Source organism: Salmo trutta, chromosome 38, assembly GCF_901001165.1.
Source record: "Salmo trutta chromosome 38, fSalTru1.1, whole genome shotgun sequence".
In the NCBI taxonomy this organism is placed as follows: Eukaryota; Metazoa; Chordata; class Actinopteri; order Salmoniformes; family Salmonidae; genus Salmo; species Salmo trutta.
This window is the reverse complement of record NC_042994.1, coordinates 27431727-27446841: the sequence shown is the minus strand read 5'-3', so window position 1 is coordinate 27446841 and position 15115 is coordinate 27431727. Positions and strand designations below refer to the sequence as shown.

Here is a 15115-nt window from a genome sequence, read left to right as displayed (position 1 = left end):
GTAGACGTGGGGAGGTTAAAGCCACCCAGAACTGTGAGAGGTGAGCCATCCCCAGGAAAGGAACTTATCAAGGCGTCAAGCTCATTGATGAACTCTCCAAGGGAACCTGGAGGGCGATAAATGATAAGGATGTTAAGCTTGAAAGGGCTGGTAACTGTGACAGCATGGAATTCAAATGAGGAGATACAGATGGGTCAGGGGAGAAAGAGAGAATATCCACTTGGGAGAGATGAGGATTCCAGTGCCACCCCGCTGGCTCGATGCTCTAGGGGTATGCGAGAACACGTGGGCAGACGAGGAGAGAGCAGTAGGAGTAGCAGTGTTATCTGTGGTAATCCATGTTTCCGTCAGCGCCAGGAAGTCTAGGGACTGGAGGGTAGCATAGGCTGAGATGAACTCAGCCTTGTTGGCCGCAGACCGGCAGTTCCAGAGGCTGCCGGAGACCTGGAACTCCACGTGGGTCGTGCGCGCTGGGACCACCAGGTTAGAGTGGCAGCGGCTACGCGGTGATGAAGCGTTTGTATGGCCTGTGCTGAGGGGAGAGAACAGGGATAGACAGACACATAGTTGACAAGCTACAGAAGAGGCTACGCTAATGCAAAGGAGATTGGAATGACAAGTGGACTACACGTCTCGAATGTTCAGAAAGTTAAGCTTACGTTGCGAAAATCTTATTGACTAAAATGACGAAAATGATACAGTACTGCTGGCTGGTGGAGTAGGCTAGCTAGCAGTGGCTGCGTTGTTGACTTTGTTTGAACGTGTAGCTGGCTAGGTAACCTCGATAGTTTCAGTACTACACCTTGTCATGATACAAAAGCAACTTTGTAGCTAGCTAACATAACACTAACCAAGACGTTCCTTTGTAATGTATTTAGTTTCTACAATGCTGCTCGTCGGTAATAGTTGGCTAGGTATGGAACAATGGCGTCGCGGGGGACGGAAATAGCTGGCTAGCTAACCTCAATAATTACTAAACTACACAATTATCAAGCTATGACAAAGACAACTATGTAGCTAGCTAGCTAACACTACACTAGTCAAATCGTTCCGTTGTAATGTATTAGTATCTACAGCGCTGCTAGTCGGTAACGGTTGGCTAGCTAGCAAACCCACTAGCTAGCAGTGGGTTTGATGACTAGGTGTGTTGACTAAGTCTGGAGTCTGGACAAGGCGTTGCGTCGCGGCTGGCTAGCTAACCTCGATAATTACTCTAAACTACACAATTATCTTAGATACAAAGACAGCAAAATGACACTGATTGGCCAGATGGTGGCGCTGAAAATGTACACTTTGAAAGGTCACGCCCTTTTCACCCGTTTGACCTAAAGTCATGAAATTCGGTACATAGGTCCCTCTCCTCACAAGAAACCAATTTTCCTCAGGGACCCATGGTCGTCACCAGTTGCCACAGAGTCAGAAGGCCCGCCTCCTCGACCAATCAGATGAGTGTGTATGCTGACCAGCTTCATCAGTACCATGGGATCTTTAGAGACCACAGAGTTGGGACACCTGTTTTAAAGTCCCACCTTCTTCCATTTTGTTGAGGAACATTCCATTGTTAGTTAGTAATTCAACATTATTAAAATTAAATCAATGTAATTCAACATTATTCAAATTAAATCAGTTGTAAAAATGTATTTTATACATTTCAATGACCTGTCTTCGCAATTACTACCTTGTTAATTTCAGCCTCATATTTCCTTTGTCTTTTGTTTGTCTGTCTTTCCCCTTGGTGACATTCATATGTCTTTGTGCCAACAACTTGAAATGGAACCCCATTTTAATAGGAGCCTTTTCCTCTCCCAACTGTTGTTTTCCGGTTAAAGGCTGGTCATCTGGTGAAGGTCAACAACATGATATATTACTATTAGAATGAAAGGCTTGTATGGAAACTAACAACGTTTCTCTATCCAGTAGAATAACTCCTCTGAGCTTGGAATGGAATCCCTGATGCCAGCTAGCGAGCTCATTTTAGATGAGGCTATTAACAGTTAGCTACTAGGCATCTGAAACAAGAGCATACTACTTACCCTTTTGACCAAAATAATGTCATTTTCTGATGAATGTTAGGGACATTGGTCCTTTCTCAATGTTATGAATGTTAGGGACATTGGTCCTTTCTCAATGTTATGAATGTTAGTGACATTGCCAATTCTTGTTCCCGAATCTACACACAATACCCCATAATGACAAAGCAAAAACAGGTTGTTTGAAATGATCAAATTGATAAAATAAAAATGCATATGATATTTACATAAATATTCAGAAGCACCTTGGGCAGCAATTACAGCCTTGAGTCTTCTTGGGTATGACGCTACAAGCTTGGCACACCTGTATTTGTGAAGTTTCACCCATTCTTCTCTGCAGATCCTCTCAAGCTCTGTCAGGTTGGATGGGGAGCGTCGCTGCACAGCTATCTTCAGGTCTCCAGAGATGTTCAATCGAGTTCAAGTCCGGGCTCTGTCTGGGTCACTTAATGACATTCAGAGACTTGTCCTGAAGCCACTCCTGCATTGTCTTGGCTGTGTGCTTAGGGTCGTTGTCCAGTTGGAAGGTGAACCTTCGCCCCAGTCTGAGGTCCTGGGTGCTCTGGAGCATGTTTTCATCAAGATCTCTATGTACTTTTCTCCGTTCATCTTTCCCTTGATCCTGACAAATCTCCCAGTTCCTGCCGCTGAAAAAGATCCCCCACAGCATGATGCTGCCACCACCATGCTTCACTGTAGGGATGGTGCCAGGTTTCCTCCAGACGTGATACTTGGCATTCAGGCCAAAGAGTTAAATCTTGGTTTCATCAGACCAGAGAATCTGGTTTTTCATGGTCTGAGAGTCTTTTAGGTGCCTTTTGGCAAACTCCATGTGGGCTGTCATGTGCCTTTTACTAAGGAGTGGCTTCTGTCTGTTCACTCTATTATAAAAGCCGGATTGGTGGAATGCTGCAGAGATGGTTGTCCTTCTGGAAGGTTCTCCCATCTCCACAGAGGAACTCTGGAGCTCTGCCAGGAGTTCTTGGTCACCTCTTGGTCACCTCCCTGACCAAGGTTCTTCTCCCCTGATTGCTCAGTTCGGTCGGGCGGCCAGGTCTAGGAAGAGTCTTGGTGGTTCCAAATTTCTTCAATTTAAGAATGATGGATGAAACTGTGTTCAATGCTGCAGACATGTTTTGCTACCCTTCCCTAGATCTGTGCCTCAACACGATCCTGTCTCGGAGCGCTAAGGACAATTCCTCCGACCTCATTGCTTGGTTTTTGCTCTGACACGCATTGTCAACTGTACAACCTTATAGACAGGTGTGTGCCTTTCCAAATCATGTCCAATTAATTGAAACAGGATGCACCTGAGATCAATTTTGAGTCTTATAGGAAAGGGTCTGAAAACTTATGTAAATAAGGTATGTCTTTTTATTTTTAATACATTTGCAAACATTTCTAAAAACCTGTTTTCCCTTTGTCATTATGGGGTATTGTGATGTCATTATGGGGTATTGTGATGTCATTATGGGGTATTGTTTGTATATTGAGGATTTTATTTAATCCATTTTAGAATAAGGTTGTAATGTAACAAAATGTGGAAAAAGTCAAGGGGTCTGTATACTTTCCGAATGTTTTCCCGCAAATCGGAATACACTCCCTCATCTGATTGGTCAAGTAGGCGGGCCTTCTGACTTTGACTGTGGTAACTTTTGAATTTTGTGAAAAACACTTAAAACGCTACTCTTCTGGCACCGAATGATCGATCTGCAACAAACTTCATATGTGGCATCTATGGCCAAAGGTCTCTAAACACCCATGTGGACTGTCACATAAAGGCATATAAATCAGTCAGGGATATTCGTATTGTAACAACATTTGCAAACACTGTCAAGACTCAATATATTAAAGAACATTCATATCAACCACACGGTGGTGCTATAATGGGCACATGTTTATATCTCTTTATCTGTTTGACTCAGAGTGCTGAAATTTGGCACACTTGCTCAGGGATATGAGTCTAGTATCTGACACCACTGGCCCAACTTTGACAAAACCTGGGTGAATGATGAGTCTTTCCATAGATCCGGCATTTGCTAAATTACACTGATTGGCCAAAGGGGGCGCTGCATCATTCGTGCGGGTCAACATGTTTACTGTTGTTATTTTTCTATTCAGTTCAAATCGCCATAAATTCAGCGCCCAAATTTCATATTCATTCAAGTAGACTAACAGATATGAAAATGAACAGACTAGGTCTTTACTTCTCCTGCATGGTGTAACAATACATAGATGTATATAATGAACGTCCACTAGTAGCTAACACAGTTAAAAGATATGAATATTTTAATCCAGAAAAGTATGTTGCATTAATCAAATCTGTGTTTTCTCATGGTGGAATAATGGGACTTTCAAGACAACTGGGAAAGTCAGAGCACTATACACACACGTTCACATGTATTTTGTGTTGTAGATATGTGGTAGTAGAGTAGAGGCCTGAGGGCACACTCTTAATATGTTGTGAAATCTGTTATGAATGTATTATCATGTTTTAAAAATGTAGAACTGCCTTAATTTTGCTGGACCCCAGGAAGAGTAGCAGGGATCCATAATAAATACAAATACAAAGGCTTGTGAAAGGCTACTTACTTACTTATATAAGTATGTACATTTTGCAATATGAAAAGCATATGATGAACAACAGAGGTTTATACTTGTATCAAATCAATCAAACAAAGCTCATCAAAACCCAATAGACATCTGATATTAGACATGATCATGTCTCAAAATGGAAAAAACCCAAAAGTAAACCTTATTCTGGTTTCATATATACAATTTTATTTCATGAGGATGAAACAAAAACACAAATTATCAGTCAAAAACACAAGTCAGAACACAGCCTCTCTATTTTCTCATGTGATTTCAGGTCCTCTGACTGGGAAAATGTCTTTCCACAATGAGAGCAGTGGTATGTCTTCTCCTCCTGTGTATGTATTCTTTCATGCTTATTCAGGTGCCTTAACCAATTAAATCTCTTTCCACACTGGGAGCAGTGGTAGGTCTTATCCCCTCCTGTGTGTGTCCTGTCATGCATAATCAGGGCTTCTAACTGGGTAAACCGCTTTCCACACAAGGAACATTGGTACAGCTTTTTTTGTGTGTGCATTCGCTCATGCGATTTCAGAGTCCCTAACCACCTAATACTTTTTCCACAATGGGAACAGGAGTAAGACTTCTCTCCAGAGTGTATTTGCTTATGACTTTTCAGGTTCCCTAACTGACTAAAACTCTTTCCACACTGGGAACAGTGGTAAGGCTTTTCTCCTGTGTGCGTTCTCTTGTGTGATTTCAGTAGTTGTGATCGGCTAAAACTTTTTCCACACTGGGAGCAGTGGTGTCGTCTCGCTGGTTTGGACGTCTCTGGGTCTGGTTCCCCTGAATGACTCTCCCCGCTGTCAGAGTGAGAGTCTGGTCGCTCTCCTGCTAAAGACAAACAAATGATTTAGTTAAATACTAAACAGAGCCCTGAATGAAACCTCCATGTGATAAACTATCTTCCTATGTGGTTTAATGGGCTGTGTCTGTGCGCCGGGTTCAGTTATTGTTATTTTCTTTTGACCCGCCTAGACGCACTAAGAATATCCCAGGCAAATCATGATCTGTTGAATTGTTTATAGTATGTCCCTATCAAACAGCGACTGGACAAGTATTATTAGGTTTTACATGTATTTATTTGTATTTCACCATAATTGGTTTTGTTCGGTCCATTATCCTCCTTTTTGATATTTGATATTTAGATTATGGGCCATTAGAATACAGGGAGCCCTGTGGATGGGACATTAGAATACAGGGAGCCCTGTGGATGGGACATTAGAATACAGGGAGCCCTGTGGATGGGACATTAGAATACAGGGAGCCCTGTGGATGGGACATTAGAATACAGGGAGCCCTGTGGATGGGACATTAGTATACAGGGAGCCCTGTGGATGGGACATTAGAATACAGGGAGCCCTGTGGATGGGCCATTAGAATACAGGGAGCACTGTGGATGGGCCATTAGAATAAAGGGAGCACTGTGGATGGGCCATTTGTTCTTGTCATGTCACAGCCCTGCAGCTGGATGTAGAACAGTTGTACGAGAAAGAGATTGTTGTAGAGTACAATATAAATCACTAGTATTCCCTTTTTGGTGGGAGGGGTGGGGAAGGTTTATATCAGCTGCGACCTGGGGAGGGCTTTTGGGAAATGTAGTTTATTTTATTTTTACATATTCTATGCTGATATTGACTACATCTATTTACTTTAAAATGGGATTGTACTACATAGTAATAGCTACCATTACACGTGTGCTATATAGTAATATCTACCATTACATGTGTACTATATAGTAATACCTACTATTACACGTGTCCTATATATATATATATAGTACACGTGTACTATATATATATATATATATATATATATATATATATATATATAGAAGAGTGTAATTGTTTTTAGGCCAGCTGTTTTTAGTCAAGATGTTTGTTTTTAAATGTAATATGTTTTTGTTGTACTGTATGTGTGTTTATAGTTTTGTTTAATGTTGTGTTAGTGTATGTAATTTGGTTTGTCTGAAACGTTGTTCCCCTTGCTGCTATTGGACCAAGTCTCTCTTGGAAAATATATATTTATCTCAATGAGAATAAACCTGTATAAATAAAGGTTAAAAAAAAAAAGAAAAAAAAGAAATATAGTAATACCTACTATTACATGTGTGCTATATAGTAATGCCTACTATTACACGTGTGCTATATAGTAATGCCTACTATTACACGTGTGCTATATAGTAATGCCTACTATTACACGTGTGCTATATAGTAATGCCTACTATTACACGTGTGCTATATAGTAATGCCTACTATTACACGTGTGCTATATAGTAATGCCTACTATTACACGTGTAGGCATTACTATATAGTACTACTTACTATTACATGTGTACTTATTCCCTCCTGATTCCGAGAATCTTCTGACCGGGTTTTCTGGAAAACCAGAGAATTTATGGAAAGTTACCAGATTTATGCAATCCTACTTCCTATGCGGTTTAAGCCAGACTAGATCCCTCCATAACCTGAGTTCAGAACATTTGAGGTCAGGTTTTCAGAATGTTTCCAATATTTAAAAAACCCTTGTGTTCATCATAATAATAAATATACACTATATATACAGCAGTATGTGGACACCCATTCAAATGAGTGGATTCAGCTATGTCTAAAATCGAGCACACAGCCATGCAATCTCCATAGACAAACATTGACAGTAGAATGGCCTTACTGAAGAGCTCAGTGACTTTCAACATGGAACCGTCATAGGATGCCAACTTTCCAACAAGTCAGTTCGTCAAATTTCTGCCCTGCTAGAGCTGCCTGGGTCAACTGTAAGTGCTGTTATTGTGAATGGAAACGTAAGTCGCTCTGGATAAGAGCGTCTGCTAAATGACTTAAATGTAAATGTAATGTAAATGTTTAGGAGAAACAACGGCTCAGCCGCAAAGTGGTAGGCCACACAAGCTCACAGAACGAGACCGCCGAGTGCTGAAGCACGTAGCGTGTAAAAATACTCTGTCCTCGGTTGCAACACTCACTACCGAGTTCCAAAGTGCCTCTGAAAGCAACAACATAGTCGGAAGCTTCATGAAATGGGTTTCCATGGCCGAGCAGCCGCAGACAAGCCTAAAATCAACATGCGCAATACCAAGTGTCGGCTGGAGTGGTATAAAGCTCGCCACCATTGGATTCTGGAGCAGTAGAAATGCGTTCTCTGGAGGGATGAACCACGCTTCACCATCTGGCAGTCCAACGGACAAATCTGGGTTTGGCAGATGCCAGGAAAACGCTACCTGCCCCAAAGCATAGTGCCAACTGTAAGGTTTGATGAAGAAGGCATAATGGTCTGTTTTTCATGGTTCGGGTCCCTTGAAGGGAAATTGTATTTACACTTTTCTTTTACCCCCGTTTCTCCCGTATTTTGTGATAACCTATTGGTAGTTACAGTCTTGTCCCATCGCTGCAACTCCCATACGGACTCAGAAGAGGCGAAGGTCGAGAGTCATGCGTCCTCCGAAAACAACATGACCATGCCAAGCCACACTGCATCTTGACACACTGCTTGCTTAACCCGGAAGCCAGCAGTACCAATGTGTCAGAGGAAACACTGTACAACTGGCAACGGCATCATCGTGCATGTGCCCTGTCCGCCACAAGGAGTCGCTAGAGCGCGATGGGACAAGAACATCCCGGCTGGCCAAACTCTCCCCTAACCCGGACAACGCTGGGCCAATTGTGCGCCGCCTCATGGGTACCCCTGTCGTGGCCGGCTGCGACACAGCCTGAGATCGAACCTGGGTCTGTAGTGACTGCTATGCAGTGCCTTAGACACTACAGCATACAATAACATTCTTGACAATTCTATGCTTCCAACTTCGTGGCAACAGTTTAAGGAATACCTGGGATAGGATAAAGTAATCCTTCTAACCCCCCCCCCAAAAAAGATTTAGATGCACTATTGTAAAGTGGTTGTTCCACTGGATATCATAAGGTGAATGCACCGATTTGTAAGTCGCTCTGGATAAGAGCGTCTGCTAAATGACTTAAATGTAAATGTAAACAGTTTGATGAAGGCCCTTTCCTGTTTCAGAATGACAAAGCCCCCCGTGAACAAAGCAAGGTCCAGGCTGAAAGAGACAGCAGCATGGAAGTATTATACATGCATTATAGTATTATACACTGCTCAAAAAAATAAAGGGAACACTTAAACAACACAATGTAACTCCAAGTCAATCACACTTCTGTGAAATCAAACTGTCCACTTAGGAAGCAACACTGATTGACAATAAATTTCACATGCTGTTGTGCAAATGGAATAGACAACAGGTGGAAATTATAGGCAATTAGCAAGACACCCCCAATAAAGGAGTGGTTCTGCAGGTGGTGACCACAGACCACTTCTCAGTTCCTATGCTTCCTGGCTGATGTTTTGGTCACTTTTGAATGCTGGCGGTGCTTTCACTCTAGTGGTAGCATGAGACGGAGTCTACAACCCACACAAGTGGCTCAGGTAGTGCAGCTCATCCAGGATGGCACATCAATGCGAGCTGTGGCAAGAAGGTTTGCTGTGTCTGTCAGCGTAGTGTCCAGAGCATGGAGGCGCTACCAGGAGACAGGCCAGTACATCAGGAGACGTGGAGGAGGCCCGTAGGAGGGCAACAACCCAGCAACAGGACCGCTACCTCCGCCTTTGTGCAAGGAGGAGCAGGAGGAGCACTGCCAGAGCCCTGCAAAATGACCTCCAGCAGGCCACAAATGTGCATGTGTCTGCTCAAACGGTCAGAAACAGACTCCATGAGGGTGGTATGAGGGCCCGACGTCCACAGGTGGGGGTTGTGCTTACAGTCCAACACCATGCAGGACGTTTGGCATTTGCCAGAGAACACCAAGATTGGCAAATTCGCCACTGGCGCCCTGTGCTCTTCACAGATGAAAGCAGGTTCACACTGAGCACGTGACAGAGTCTGGAGACGCCGTGGAGAACGTTATGCTGCCTGCAACATCCTCCAGCATGACCGGTTTGGCGGTGGGTCAGTCATGGTGTGGGGTGGCATTTCTTTGGGGGGCCGCACAGCCCTCCATGTGCTCGCCAGAGGTAGCCTGACTGCCATTAGGTACCGAGATGAGATCCTCAGACCCCTTGTGAGACCATATGCTGGTGCGGTTGGCCTTGGAATCCTCCTAATGCAAGACAATGCTAGACCTCATGTGGCTGGAGTGTGTCAGCAGTTCCTGCAAGAGGAAGGCATTGATGCTATGGACTGGCCCGCCCGTTCCCCAGACCTGAATCCAATTGAGCACATCTGGGACATCATGTCTCGCTCCATCCACCAACGCCACGTTGCACCACAAACTGTCCAGGAGTTGGCGGATGCTTTAGTCCAGGTCTGGGAGGAGATCCCTCAGGAGACCATCCGCCACCTCATCAGGAGCATGCCCAGGCGTTGTAGGGAGGTCATACAGGCACGTGGAGGCCACACACACTACTGAGCCTCATTTTGACTTGTTTTAAGGACATTACATCAAAGTTGGATCAGCCTGTAGTGTGGTTTTCCACTTTAATTTTGAGTGTGACTCCAAATCCAGACCTCCATGGGTTGATAAATTGGATTTCCATTGATTATTTTTGTGTGATTTTGTTGTCAGCACATTCTACTATGTAAAGAAAAAAGTATTTAATAAGATTATTTCATTCATTCAGATCTAGGATGTGTTATTTTAGTGTTCCCTTTATTTTTTTGAGCAGTGTATATTATAGTACTATAGGTCCAGGCTGAAAGAGACAGCAGCATGTAGTATTATACATCCTCCCTTGTGGACATGTAATGATCAAAACACTTCAAGTTTTCAAGTTGATAGAGAGAAGTGGAGTTATTACAGTTTAATTGAAGACAATTATTTTTATTTTTAACAAAGATGCCATTTTATTTCATCTTTTGAGATATTGTTTATTTGTTGTTTATCTTTACTCAAACGTATGAGAGACAGACATGATTTGAGTTAATGGACTTTGAGTTTGGCGTCGATCAGATGTTTGGTTCATGAGAAGATATGGCGGAGGTCATAGGTTCATGAGGCAAATACGTTCACTATGATGAGAAACACTTGTACCAAGGTTCTAGGTTGTACGTCAAACAGGGTGGCGGGCTGAACCTTCTACTTTGAATGCTTCTTACAGTGCCACCTATGGGCCAATCTGTGACTTTTTGGTGTCTGAGTAGTAGTGTTGACATACAGTACTTCAATATTGTCGAAGAATAATATTTTCAAACAATTGGGCATTGAGATATTTGCAACAAGTGCGAAATAATAATAATAATAATAATAAAGAAAAAATATTTAGTTTGTTTTATTTCACCTTTATTTTAGTGGGGAGTCCCATTGAGATACAGATCTATTACAAGGGAGCCCTGCTTCACTGCTACTTATCACCACTAACAGTAAAGCTTCAAATCTAATCTATTACACTGGAGCCCTGCTTCACTGCTACTTATCACCACTAACAGTAAAGCTTCAAATCTAATCTATTACAAGGAAGCCCTGCTTCACTGCTACTTATCACCACTAACAGTAAAGCTTCAAATCTAATCTATTACAAGGGAGCCCTGCTTCACTGCTACGTATCACCACTAACAGTAAAGCTTCAAATCTAATCTATTACAAGGAACCCCTGCTTCACTGCTACGTATCACCACTAACAGTAAAGCTTCAAATCTAATCTATTACAAGGAAGCCCTGCTTCACTGCTACGTATCACCACTAACAGTAAAGCTTCAAATCTAATATATTACAAGGGAGCCCTGCTTCACTGCCACTTATCACCACTAACATCAGAGCTTCACATCTATTCTTGTTTCATGGAATGTCATGATTACAGGCTGAGCAGAGCTCTATAATAATAGATAATGTCATGTTTACAGTCTGAGCAGAGCTCTATAATAATAGATAATGTCATGGTTAGAGGCTGAACAGAGCTCTATAATAATAGATAATGTCATGTTACAGGCTGAGCAGAGCTCTATAATAATAGATAATGTCATGTTACAGGCTGAACAGAGCTCTATAATAATAGATAATGTCATGTTTATAGGCTGAGCAAAGCTCTATAATAATAGATAATGCCATGTCTTTAGGCTGAGCAAAGCTCTAGAATAATAGATAATGTCATGTTTTTAGGCTGAGCAGAGCTCTATAATAATAGATAATGCCATGTCTTTAGGCTGAGCAAAGCTCTAGAATAATAGATAATGTCATGATTTTAGGCTGAGCAGAGCTCTATAATAATAGATAATGCCATGTCTTTAGGTTGAGCAGAGCTCTATAATAGATCATGTCATGTTTATAGGCAGAGCAGAGCTCTATAACAATAGATAATGTCATGTTTACAGGCTGAGCAGAGATCTATAACAATAGATAATGTCATGGTTAGAGGCTGAGCAGAGCTCTATAATAATATATAATGTCATGTTTACAGGCTGAGCAGAGCTCTATAATAATAGATAATGTCATGGTTAGAGGCTGAGCAAAGCTCTATAATAATAGATAATGTCATGGTTACAGGCCGAGAAGAGCTCTATAATAATAGATAATGTCATGTTTATAGGCTGAGCAGAGCTCTATAATAACAGATACTGTCATGGTTACAGGCTGAGCAGAGCTCTATAATAATAGATAATATCATGTTTATAGGCTGAGCAGAGCTCTATAACAATAGATAATGTCATGTTTACAGGCTGAGCAGAGTTCTATAACAATAGATAATGTCATGTTTACAGGCTGAGCAGAGCTCTATAACAATAGATAATGTCATGGTTACAGGCTGAGCAGAGCTCTATAATAGATAATGTCATGTTTATTGCCTGAGCAGGGTTCTATAATAATCTACCTTACGAAAATATAAATAACACGTAAAGTGTTGGCCCCATGTTTCATGAGCTGAAATAAAAGATCTCAGAATTTTTCTATACTCACAAAAGGCTTATTTCTGCATCTTTCTCTGGAGCGCACGGGGCAAGAGGAGTGGCTCGCTCATTACAGCAGCAGGCCCCGGTGAAACAGGGGCAGGGCACACACACTTTCACTACAGGAATCATGAGGATAATGCACTTTACTGTTTGACCAAATCATTGTTTTAGCCAACCCAAAAACATTTTGAGTGAGGTGATGATGTAGAAAGTTTTCTTTCTACGTTTAGTCACCCTTTCCATTGCATTCGGTCCATGATCTTGGCTGTCTAACTGACGACAGAGTCAAACGTAGGTCTCTTTGCTGATGCTGCGGTTGACTTTGAATGTGAGTTTGTGTGAACTTAGCTCAGCCTATCAGAAAACCGAGCTGGCCCATCTAGGTAGGGGGGCTGGCCCATCTAGGTAGGGGGGCTGGCCCATCTTGGTAGGGGGGTAGGCCCATCTTGGTAGGGGGGTAGGCCCATCTTGGTAGGGGGGTAGGCTATTGCCCACTGATCAGCCAAAGGCTCATTATAGATTAGTATAACAGAGAAAATAGCTCTCACTTGACAAAATATATATATTTTCCACCATAATTGCTCTTGGATCACTAAGATTCAGATCTGTATTTATCTATTTCATAATAATTATGTTATTTTTATGTACACATTTGGATAAAGAACAAAATGCACAATCAATCATATTAAGACAACATTACGTAGTATCCGTTTTACTGAGACTAATATTTCCTAAATATTGGTGCATTACGGTACCATCTTGGTAGGGGGGACGGCTGTTACCCACTGATCAGAGATTCAGTAACCCAATACATCATCAAACTGTACTGATCTCTATCAGAGATTCAGTAACCCATCAAACTGTACTGAGCTCTTTCAGGTCTTTACAGGAAATATCAGTGTTTTAAGACATGGATAAGTGTGGTTCAAATCAAATGAAACTTTATTTATCACATGCGCTGAATACAACAAGTGTAGACCTTACCATGAAAGTACAAGCCTTTAACCAACAGTTCAGTTCCAGAAGTGTTAAGAAAATATTTACCAAATAAACTAAAGTCAAAAATAATAAAAAGTAACACAATAAAGTAACAATAACGAGGCTATATACAGGGGGTACCAGTACAGAGTCAATGTGAAGGCTATATACAGGGGGTACCGGTACCGAGTCAATGTGGAGGCTATATACAGGGGGTACTGGTACAGAGTCAGTGTGGAGGCTATATACAGGGGGTACCGGTACAGAGTCAATGTGGAGGCTATATACAGGGGGTACCGGTACAGAGTCAATGTGGAGGCTATATACAGGGGGTACCGGTACAGAGTCAGTGTGGAGGCTATATACAGGGGGTACCGGTACAGAGTCAATGTGGAGGCTATATACAGGGGGTACCGGTACAGAGTCAATGTGGAGGCTATATACAGGGGGTACCAGTACAGTGTCAATGTGGAGGCTATATACAGGGGGTACCGGTACAGAGTCAATGTGGAGGCTATATACAGGGGGTACCGGTACAGAGTCAATGTGGAGGCTATATACAGGGGGTACCGGTACAGAGTCAGTGTGGAGGCTATATACAGGGGGTACCGGTACAGAGTCAATGTGGAGGCTATATACAGGGGGTACCAGTACAGTGTCAATGTGGAGGCTATATACAGGGGGTACCGGTACAGAGTCAATGTGGAGGCTATATACGGGGGTACCAGTACAGTGTCAATGTGGAGGCTATATACAGGGGGTACCGGTACAGAGTCAATGTGGAGGCTATATACAGGGGGTACCGGTACAGAGTCAGTGTGGAGGCTATATACAGGGGGTACCGGTACAGAGTCAATGTGGAGGCTATATACAGGGGGTACCAGTACAGTGTCAATGTGGAGGCTATATACAGGGGGTACCGGTACAGAGTCAGTATGCGGGGGTACAGGTTAGAGGTCATTTGTACATGTAGGTAGGGGTGAAGTGACTATGCATAGATAATAAACAGCGAGTATGTAAATAGTCCGGTGGCCATTTGATTACCGTAGTTGTTGTCTTATGGCTTGGGGGTAGAAGCTGTTAAGGAGCCTTTCGGTCCTAGGCGTTCCGGTATTTTAGATGTATTTCTAAATTGAGTGGGATTCTATGGAAAAATGGCATAACATGATATGCCTTTTAAGTATCTAAATATGTGGGATATGGACCAACAACTGGGATATCTAACAACACTATAGGTAGGTGTTATAACAGGTGGGATATCTAACAACACTATAGGTAGGTGTTATAACAGGTGGGATATCTAACAACACTATAGGTAGGTGTTATAACAGGTGGGATATCTAACAACACTATAGGTAGGTGTTATAACAGGTGGGATATCTAACAACACTATAGGTAGGTGTTATAACAGGTGGGATATCTAACAACACTATAGGTAGGTGTTATAACAGGTGGGATATCTAACAACACTATAGGTAGGTGTTATAACAGGTGGGATATCTAACAACCCTATAGGTAGGTGTTATAACAGGTGGGATATCTAACAACACTATAGGTAGGTGTTATAACAGGTGGGATATCTAACAACACTATAGGTAGGTGTTATAAC

General features: G+C 42.3%; 1 protein-coding gene and 1 pseudogene across 1 annotated transcript in view; one reads left to right on the top strand and one right to left on the bottom strand.

Annotated features, from left to right (window-relative positions):
• LOC115178195 (zinc finger protein 658B-like) overlaps positions 1-15115 on the top strand; it is a 1063446-nt gene that overhangs the window by 458862 nt on the left and 589469 nt on the right. The window lies entirely within an intron of this gene.
• LOC115177886 (zinc finger protein 135 pseudogene) lies at positions 4789-5475 on the bottom strand (annotated as a pseudogene).